Source organism: Pezoporus wallicus, unplaced genomic scaffold (genome assembly GCF_028554395.1).
Source record: "Pezoporus wallicus isolate ANWC-B61680 ecotype Strahan unplaced genomic scaffold, APGP_CSIRO_Pwel_v1 contig_13243, whole genome shotgun sequence".
NCBI lineage: Eukaryota > Metazoa > Chordata > Aves > Psittaciformes > Psittacidae > Pezoporus > Pezoporus wallicus.
In genome coordinates, this window is record NW_026635036.1 from 758,968 (window position 1) to 770,000 (window position 11,033).

The 11,033-nt window shown below is 38.3% G+C and overlaps 1 protein-coding gene across 2 annotated transcripts in view; it reads left to right on the top strand.

Moving 5' to 3' along the window:
• The window catches only part of URI1 (URI1 prefoldin like chaperone), a 44,453-nt gene that overhangs the window by 19,393 nt on the left and 14,027 nt on the right, over positions 1–11,033 (top strand). The gene's annotated exons all lie outside the window — the stretch shown is intronic.

The following is an 11,033-nucleotide window of genomic DNA, read 5'->3' on the forward strand; positions in this document are numbered from 1 at the left end:
TCCTTGGTGTTCCTGTCCACTGATATGGAGAGATCCACTGGATCGGCCCAGATGTGCTCTTGGTGACCAGCAAATTCATCTTCTATAGTAGCACATCACAGAGGCAGACAGGCAATTTTCGGTTGTGTTTCCAGCTCTTTTTAGTTGGTGAGATCTTGGCTTTGAAGAGCTGGGACCACCAGGAAGTAGTGTGCACCGTGCACTTTGGAACCTCCTTATGTGAGAAAGAATGAGTGCCTAAAATATTTGGTGTAAATGTCAAGGAAGGAAAAGCACAATGAAACGGAAAATAAATTGGTACCTAGTAGCCTTTGCTGCTTGCTTCAGATAAGCATTTGAGTAAATTTTTTTTGTATTGGTTTTACCTGTAATCTGTCTCATTCCTGAATGAGTGCTCACTGCAGCTTTACCCTGTGGCTGCTACAACTTCCACAACTGTTTACACTGGATTTTTGTTTGAGTTCTGCTATCCGTGTGCTGCCTGCCGCAGAATACCCCAGAGCTTCCCCATCTGCATAAGTTTGTTTTTCTAACTCAACCCTGTGCAAGTAATATGTGTGTAAGAAAAGTCATTTTTTTTATAAAAATTCATTTGCTGTATTACTTTAAAATACTCCTTTATGAAGAACGTTGCCAAAAGTACACAATTTGTATTTTACCTATTATCTTTCTTAATCTGGTTCTCCCGACACAACTTTGCAATTTTCTTTGTTACTGAACTGAATCTACGTTATTTATTGTGACTCTTGTGAGATCTCAGGTCCGTATCTTTTTCCTTGATCATCTGATACTTTTTTCAGTGCTGCAGGATATTTTTGTCACCATTACATTCATTGAAATCGTTTGACCTTTGCATAGTAGATGTTTGAGCATTAAGTAGTCTGCTGGGAGACACACAATAAATGCTGAATTCTTTCCTTTATGATCTTTTAAATTGCATTTAAAATACGAACTCAGAAATACTAATTTCTTTTAAAGCAAAATAGTCTTTGATGCTGGATATAAACCCTCTATGCAGCTGGTAGTTCACTTCAGCTGTGTGATGGCTGCCAGTGGGAGGCTCCAAAACACAGATATTAACTAAAAACTTTTTCTTTAAAGGACCATATTCAATTTTAGATCACAAAACCTGTATTAGTAGATATGATTCTGAAAAAAATTACATTCCTTCATAGATACACATTTCTGTTTTAAAAAATACAACTGACACGAATTATTTCAACTGTTTTCACACTAAATAAGGGCAACTTAGAGGAGAATATTTGGCACTTTACTAGCTTAGCTAGAAGAAAAGGTTGTGTATGTGAAAGACCTGTAGGCCATTGCCGGATAATGTGAATTTGTCACTTATGGCACAAATGTGAAAGACTGGTGTTTCACAAGCAGTAGTTTAAAGTCTCTTTTCGTGTATCTATTTTCATAGGTATGACTTCTGATTTCACTGGCATTTTGTGGGCATAGTTTTCAGGGTGATGTATATTGGGTGTTACCATTACATTGACACAACATGATTTGATTTTTGGTGCATAATCTTTTTGTTTTGGACATAAATTCCATGTGTAGGTCAAACACACTGGAAAAGAGGTCATGCTTCCTGCAGAGGATTACACTGCAAGCAGTCCTGCATGTCTGGTGTGCCAGTTAGAAGGTCCTAACACAGCAAAGGTTTTTTAAGCATGTACTTATGGTTAGTGTGTGCTTAAAGGTCTTGATGTATAGGAATTGGGGTTTGAACAGGGCAAAGAGCATGCTGGAATTGCTTCCTGAACAGATATTTGGCAATGTTTGTTTCTTGATTTGTTTCTTCAGTGACCTACATTTTTTTTTAGCCAATACTGCTCTAATTTAGATGGGCATTTTTTTCATAACTAACTGGTCAAATCTGTTCAGATGACGAAAATGAACTTAATTACTGTAGTGCTAATAATTCAGTGCTATAACATAAATTAAGAGTTGTAAGGAAATAAATACAAGGCACACATTTTCATTGCTTATTGTGTCACGCTCTCCTGAATGGTGAGGAGTGGGAAAGCATCTGCTTGGTGCTTAAGTTCTGTAGTGGGACTGATGCTTAGATAGCAAAGGGTAAGAGACTCCCGAAACTCCCTTCTGAGTGTTGTTTTTTGCTGGTTCTGGGGTGTTTTCTTTATTGGCTTTGGCTGGTTTTGTGGGGGTCTGCCCACTGAAGGCCTTTAGTCACTAGGGTGACCCTTTTTGCCTTTGAGGATGCTACTGCCCTAAGAGTTAATTTAATCAAGGTTCACAGAAAATTTTCTTTACAGTTTGATTCCTCCCGTGTGTGTTGAATTCATACACGAATGGACAATATGAATTTTCACGCTTAAGCAGTAATAATGCCAGATAAATCAAATCATGTCAGTAAGCATAAAGCCTTGGAACTTAGGGGTAGCAGTATGAGTGTACTATATATAAAAGCTTTAAATATTATTTTGTACTAACTAGGTCATCTTTTTTGTCTTAGTAGTTTTGTTAAATTTGCCTTTTAAAGGTGAATGAGTGAAAAAAATGTTTGTGTCCATGGAATAGAGAAATACCCAGACACAGCAGATGAATTTCTTTGTTAAAATTTATTTAACTGAAAGGAATAATTGAAGAGTGACTGTACTGCATTATAAATGCACTTTAACTGACATAGCTATAGAAAGCCCTATTTTGGGGCTACATTTTTGTTTGCTTAGCTTTTGATTTAGATGCAGACTGTTCAGCACTGTGATTGGTTGAAATGTATTTGGTAAAATTTGGGACAGTCACTCATGTCAAATGTTACCTTTTCATAAAATATTGATCATGTCTTCTTGAATAATATCTGAGTTGCAGTGGGTCTTTATTTGCTGTGCATTTTTGTGACAGTCTAGATGTTGTTAGTTCCAAAACTGTTAAAAAAATAAATCCAGTGAAGTTTATGGCATTGTGAAATATATTTTTAATTGTTTTAAATTTGTTGCAGTTAAGCCAGGTAGTACAGATAATGGGAAACACATTACACATATGTTTGTGTGAAAAATGTGAAGAAATAGTGAAGGAGATTAAAGGATATACACACCAAATTCCATTATAATAAAAGAAATTAGCTTTTTAAGTATGTCACAGTTTAGCACAACAATAATGCAATTGTAGGTTTTTCTCTTACAATTATCTTGCTTAAGGTACTTCATAATATTTCCGTTCTCCTCAAGGCAAGACTGTATTGTCTCAGAATTCAAAGAGGGAATAAAGATTCTTTCTGTGAATATGGGATTATATCTTCTACGTGTTTGTGATGATATAAATTACATTTTTTCTCTGTATCAGTAATCATATTAATTCTTTAAGATGGGAAATTTTTCATTACAATAGTCCCTGTGGTAGTTACTATAGAAAGAAATTGAATAGATTTTTCTTACAAATATTTGTGGATTAATTCAGGATGCTAGGTATTCCAAGTGTCTAAACACTTAAAAAGGTGGGAAATTAAAATCTGTGCGTGGAACTAGGAGTGGTTTTATTGTGTTAAAAATTTATCAGATAAAAAAATCCCACTTAAAGGAGAATTGTTGAACTACTTAGCAATTGTGCCTTCAGTGTATGTAAGAATACCCTTGCAGTGTCATGCTGCAAATGAATTAATGAAATGAAGATACTGATTACATTAACATACAGTATTGTGATAGTACCCAATTGTAAATTGCAGTATGTAACCTTTAATACAAATATTTGTGTCAATCAAAATTGACCGATAGCTTAGTATATGGGGTTTAACAGATACCATTGTTTTTAATAAATAAGATCATCCAGGAGGATGAGGACCAGTTTGAATTTGTTCCTTATCAGCATTTCCAGAAAAAAAAGGATATTGTCTCCAAAATATATGTTGGGAAAGCTTTCCATTTTGCATCTGTGAATGAGTGAGGCCTTTCAAGGTTTTTAGTGTTTCATTTAGGGGTGAAAATAACTTCCTTTATATTCTAAAGAATGTAACACAAACTTGCCCACTCACTTTTTTGTGGGGAAAGGACAAAATTGTGGGCAATGTTGCAGAGAAATCTAGCTGTTGCTTTTCTTGATTTAAAAAAAAAAAAAAGTCTGTTATTTTTCTACATGCTGGAGAATTTTCTGTCTCTGCTTTTGAACGTATGTTTACCATTTCTTGCTATGATCACTTTTCAGCTTTATAACCTCCATCAGTTCCGTCCTTACCCTTGTTGCATCAGGAGCTGTTATGGGGCAGTGCTAAGTGCTCTAGATTTGCTCTGCAGTTGCCAGGAGGTGTTGGGTTTCTCAGAGGAGCATAGTCCCAATATTTTAACCAGAACACAGTGGGAAGAAAGTAAGGAGCACAGACTCCTTTCTGTAGGTTATCTATTGTGATTCAAAGAAGCCTCTAGCTTTTTGTAATTCTTACAGGGCGAGAGAAGGGTTGTTCAAATACCACCCTCCTTCATTTTGGAGGAATTTAAATGTATTCATACAATTCTAGCAATTACACAGGTATGTGAACCTAAAAGGGAAATGTGTTGCATTTTCTTAGTGTTCCTAAAGCCAAATTATCTATACATATTTTTACAGAAAAATATCCAAATGACTTTGTTTTTTGATAGCAAGGGAACATGGAAAACAGAATGAAAGTTGTCATTAAAAGGTGCAAAGCTGTTGCACAAAGGGTTGTGTTGCATTTTATAAACTAGTGCAGTTGCTGTTATGAAGAATTAATTTATTTATATGGTTGCAAGCACAAAGAGAGCTTAAATCCATATACACAAAAAGCAAATTGCTTTTTGGGATTCCCTTTTGAATCTTAAAACAAATGCATCTTTAGAAAAATGAAAGAAAAAGAATAGAAAACCAGGAAAGGGTGTTCTGAAAAGCTCTTAGTAGATACTTCTTTCTGCAGAGCTGCAGATCTTTCAAGTAACCTGTGATAGTTTATTAAAAAATTATTGACTGAAAACATATTTTGGTGCAAATTAAATATATATTTATTGAAATACAGTTTAAAATCCTCAGATGATTGATCTACTGATGCAGACCCTTAAAAGCAAGAAAATAAGTAATGCATTTAAAATAGTATGACATAACTAGATCTATTAATAGTTCTTGTAGTTGTACTGTAGTGCTTACTGTAGTGCTGTGCTTCTGCAAGGAAATAACTTCCATCTCCAAAGGATTCAGGAGTAGAGCATATGCACTCGGTTGCATCATACATGACCTCCAGCCTCAGTAATGTTAACATGCTGCATTAACAGACTGCATGAGGGGTGTTCTTGTTTTGTTTAGGGGTTGGTTGTAACTGTGCTAGAAATGGCATATCACAGAATCACAGAATGGTTTGGGTTGCAAGGGACCTTAAAGATCATCTGGTTCCAGCTCTCCTGCTATGTTATGATACTCCCCCAAAGACTAACCGAACCTAGCAAGGTAGACCAGGCTTCAGTTTCATTTCAGTTTGTCCTGTTTCACAGAGTCTGACTTTTCAAAATAGATCAACCTGTTCTCACTGTTCTTGTCTGTTCTTACTATTTAAATCCCGGTGTAACACACAGTTTCCAGAAGTAACTAAAATAATGTCTATGATTCCCCAAATTCTTATAGACAACACTCCAAGGACATTAATGTCAAACTCAGATAATTAAAATTTGTATCCAGCCAAGCTAATTAACCCATTAAAGCCAAAACGCATAGATGAGAATTTGTGTCAGTTTGGCATTAGTACATTGTCATGTCTTGTAAAATCTGGCTTCAGTGGACTTCATTTCAACAATATGAAATGTGCTCCCCAATTATGTTTTTTCTTTACCAGTGTATATGCAGCAACCAGAAGGCTGCTTCTTAAAAACAGCTAATCATGCTGCAAGGAAATCCAGTGCATTCCTTTCAGACTAATAAGGGAGCTGGGAAAGAATGAGGTAAATGTAAAGAAATCTTGCTGCCTGTAAATATTCAAAGGATGCTGTGCTGAGGAAATGTACGTATCCTGATTTCTGATTCAAGTATCTGTTCCTTTTGGCAGTCCTGGAAAACAGTCCTAGAGACTCTGGCATGTCTGTGGCACTGAACTGTCTTTCTGAGCGGTTTAGCTGGGACACGTAAATAGGAACCACTTGGGTTCACCTGAAAGCCATGTCAGGCTTTTCTCAGATTATTGGATGTGACAAAGTTGGACAACAGCCTCTGGTTCAATCCGTCTTAAAAGGCTCTAAGAAGCTTAAACCGCAGGGTAGTAAGAGGAGGAGACTGTGGAGCCTCTCTTACTCTACTGGTATTTTTATGGGGCTCTCAACTAAAAAAAACTCTGTAAAGCGAATTGTTTTTCACATGATAACAGTACATTTTTAAATTCACTGAATTGTGTTGAAGGTGTTTAGGATGCACTGTGGCAAGTGAAAACACAAAACCCTGAGCTTCCCTTGCAGTTACATGCACAAGCCCTTTTTCAGGAGACCCCTTCCTCATGGGGTCTTGGCTGTGGGAATGTCTCTTCTTTGGCCAACCAGGAGGAAGGTCTCTCCTTTGGCTTTCTGTAGGCAGGGCAGGAATGAGCGACTTGGCAGGCTACCTGCAGGCAGAGCGTTGTTGCACTCCTGGCTGTCCAATGACTTGCTGTGTGGCCCAGGGCAAATCACTTAAACTGTCTGTTTCCTATTTATAAAATAAAATAGGTAATACTTCCTCACTCACAGGGTGCTAGGCAGGTTAGTTAATGCTTGTGCAGCATTGTAAAACAAAGTATGGTGTGTAACTGCTGAGTGTCCTTACATCTAATGGAGCAAACCAGCACTCTCCCATCCAGAGAGCAGTATCGTGAGCTGGTGCCCCAACAAGCAGTGTAACCTGAATGTGTGTAGAACAGTATTTAGATACACAGGTAATGACTGAGACACTCGTGGTGTTTAAGAAATAGCTGAACATCACATTTACTATGAATGTGAAATAAAAGCCTGAGGAAGGTTGGTCTCAAGCTAGATGTTTATGTATATTGAGATTATGTTCAGGAGCTGAAAGCACAGATGGGAGCATGTGATATGAAACTATCACCACCTCCCTTTTATTTGGACTTTGGAGGGTGCAACAAAAAAAAAGCTGTGGACAGTGTTGGTGAAAATTAAATGAAGAATGAAAGCTGTGTGTGAGAGGTGGTTGCTGCTCTATGCAGAGGACAAGGTGGCTCATGGAGGAGTTGTGTCAGGGGAGCAGGACCCTGACTACATGTGGAAGGAGCCATGTCCTCTGAAGGCAGGGTTGGCACTGCTTGAATTGTTGAATGCTTTTTGGGAATAGTATTTCATTCTGTTTCATTCATTTCAGTAGAAAATGCAAACGCAGAGCATTTTTCAGGGAAGACTCTTAAGGTATTTCTTAGAAGCACCTTAACTCGAGGAGGTGACTGCACATTTGACATTGATGGTTGTTGTTTCGTTTAAAGGCTAATGCTTTTGAATACCCAAAAGTCTGAGCTGTGTGTTCGTGCTCCTTCTTGGAAAGGATGGGCATTTGCTGTAGTAGCCTTTTCAAAAATGCATCGTTTTCTTTCTGAACTATTTACTGCAAGTAATATATTTTTAAGTAATCGTAGATGATGCACTGTGAAATAGCAGCAGGGGAACAAAACATACAATACTGAGTCTGTTCAAATTAGGATGAGAGTAATCTTACACACATGGTGGTAGTTGTGTTTTGCACTGACTCTTCCATGCGTAATTCCCTCTTCTATGTGTGATGAGGGGGAGGAGGAATCTGAACCTGTTTGCAGAAGTTTGAATCACTGAAGAAGTTTTCTTTTCTCAGTGTATCTGCAAACTCATTTTGTCTACTTAAGCACATTTTGTAATAATTTTGTGATTATTAGTGTATTTTCACACATCCTGATCTGAAAGGCCTATGATTATAATAAAGCAGTCTCTGAAACCTTTACAACTGCATACACTAGCCAGAAAACTGTGTGGGGCATAGCTATAGATGTACCTAAAATGTTTTAACATTAGCCTTCAGACCAGAGAGGTACTTAATCAAATACTCAAGTTCACAGGCAAAAGGAGCGTTAAAGAGTAAGAGTACTGAGAAAACACTTTGAAAATAGTTTTTCAATTAGACTATTTTGCAATTAAGTTTTCCCTCATTCCATATTCCTGTCTGAAAAATGGGAATGGCAGGGTGCTCCACCATATTTGTATGTTGTGAAAATCAGTAATTGAAGGTGTATGAGGTATTTTTTTTCATACTGCAGTGCTGGTGATCATGTAAGTGTCATAAATAGAGAGAAGTAATGCTGAGGAAGGAGCTAACTAGATCCATGAAGTGAGTTAATACTTTTAAAAGTTTCTTGGAGTGTGACTTTGCTGATCCCATGGTGGAGGGGATCTCTCTTGACTCCTTCAGAGTATTGTGTGAGACATCTTATATTGCTTTAATGATTCAAAAAAAGAATTTTAAAATAGAAAATCAGCTTACTTCTTCACAAAGGCTTTTAGCTCCTTCAGGGTATATAGGACCAGTAGGTGCAAGGTCTTAGAGATCCTCTGTTGAAACTAATTTATGTAGTAAGTCTTCTCTCCTGAAAATTTGCATTTGTATTAGTTTTGAGTTGAACAAAGAGTGCAAGTCTATTAATATTATTAGTATAAGGCTTTAATTGTGCCCTCTTTCCCCCAGTTCTTAAGTCTTAGCAAAGTTCTGTTTCCTTTTTAGGCAGTTATGACCTTCTTCTTTTCTAAATTAGTTTGTTTTTTATGATAACTTTAAGGTAAAAGTGAAACTGAAGTTTTTAATATTTTATAAATTGCTATTGAAAGGATTCATTATTTAATGGGCACAAGGGGATATAGAAAGCAAAGTCGCCAGTGAACTAAAGTCTGAAAGCTGGGTAGTTGTCTGGGTTCAGCAGTAGCAATCATTTTTCTCCTTAGTAGCTGGTGCAGTGTTGTGTTTTTGACTTCCAGCCTAGGAACAGTGCTGATAACACCAATGTTTTTAGTTTTTGCTAAGTAATGTTTAGTCTGACCAAGGTCTCATGCTCTGCCAGGGAGGAGAGGAAGCTGGGAGGAAGCAGAGACAGGACACCTGACTAGAACTGGCCAAAGGGGTATTCCATACCACGACACATCATGCCCAGTATATAAACTCGGGGCAGTTACCTGGAAGGACTAGATCGCTGCTCAGGTTGGGCTGGGTATTGGTCAACAAGTGGTGATGGTTGCATTCTCTTCCCTTGTTATTTCCCTTATCATTATTATTATTGGTGGTAGCAGCAGTGTTTTTGTGTTATACCTTAGTTACTGGACTGTTCTTATCTCAACCCATGGGAGTTACACTTTTTGGATTCTCCTACCCATCCCTCTGGCAGCAGGGGGAGGAAGAAGCAGGGGGAGTGAGCAGCTGCTTGGTTCTGAGTTACCGGCTGGGCTTAAATCATGACAGTTCTTTGTGACGCCCAACATGGGATACAAACAGTTGAGATAATGATAGATCTGACCAGAGTCTGTCTAATCTATTTGTGATAAGCATTCATTGTTTTGGATTAATAGTCACTTGTCACAATGCTGGTTTATTGGCTCTCAGAGTTGTTGCTCTTGATCTCACAGTTTCAGCATGTCGTACCTTACTTGCAGCCGGTATTTGCTGTTTTAGTGTTTATTGGCTGGGGGCTTGGGCTAAGGTTCTTGTTTCACTGTACTTTATCGTAGTGACTTGTAAATCATGAAACTGATCTGGCTTGTGTTCCCAGTGTGGTCATCACCCCTATATTTTGGGAGGTATATAATGGAAATGTTTAGTAATTACACAACTTTTCTCCCTTGGGTGGTCAGCCTATGAAGAAGACATTCCCTTTATGCTCCCAGCTCCCGCACCAGACTATTTACAGCATTATTTGAGAGTTCTGAAGGTTTTGAATGGCCTTTGGGTACCCTTGAGACCTGCCTGCTGATTGTGATGGGGATCACCATGTTGAAACACATGCAGAGTGTGTTTTACCAATGACCATTTTGTCTGATTTTGAAAGTTAGGCAGAGTTGGGTTTGGTTCTTGTCTAGAGTTAGATGATTTTGTAGGAGGATCAAGAGATTTTCCCCAAGGCTGGACAGTCATGAGTGGCAGGGTGTGTGGGATAGTATAGTATGGGCAAGTATCTAGGCCAGTGGGCTCCTCCAGTGCTTTGGAACTTCACCACTGAACAAGTGCAAAATCCATAAAAATTAGTAAAACACTTAAATGAGGTGTGGTGTTGTCCTGGTTGTATCAGAGACGGACAAATCATGGCAACATGCTGGGCCTATGCTTACAGAGCCCTGTTCAACACTATCCAGCACCTTCAAAGGGAAAAAGATGTCTCTGGATCTGATGGCAAAGCAACAGACAGTGCAGCTACTCCAGCTCAACCCTTGGGAGTTACATTCTTTCGATTCTCCTCCCCATCCCTCAGGGAGCAGAAGCTGGGGGAGGGGGGAGTGAGGAAGCGGCTGCATGGTTCTGAGTTACTAGCTGCGCTTAAGCCACGACAGTAGTTCTTACAGTAGGTTTGCAAAGTTGCAGTAAAGCATAGTTGCCCAGGCTGAAAAGCTGTTTGCCTTCTGCCGTCTGCTGGAAGTACAGCTCTTAGGGCATCAGCGTGTTTCACTTGTCCATCATAACAAAAACGTTTGAACATAGTAACAGGAATGAAGTTTCAAAGGATTTTTACCAGTATGTTTCAAGTACCAGGCTTAGTTTTGTCACATAGACACTCCACCTGGATATTTCTTTTTTTTTAGAAGAGTTTTACTCAGAAAGTTCTTGCTCTTTTTTGTATTGACCTGAAAACTCAGCTTTTTGGCTTGTGTCATGTGTGGAGTAGTTTACTTATCTTCCTGATTAACTTTTTGGGAATATTTCAGGTAACTGTGTATGCAGCTTTGTGCAGCCAGTGGAGGATAACATGCATACCTTCGTTTCCATGTATAAGCACTGCTAAAACAGGATGCTACCCAAATTAAGTTGCAGTGTGTTTCCTTAATACAGTGTCTACAAAACTGTATCTTTTTCACCCATTTTTCTTCTGCGAG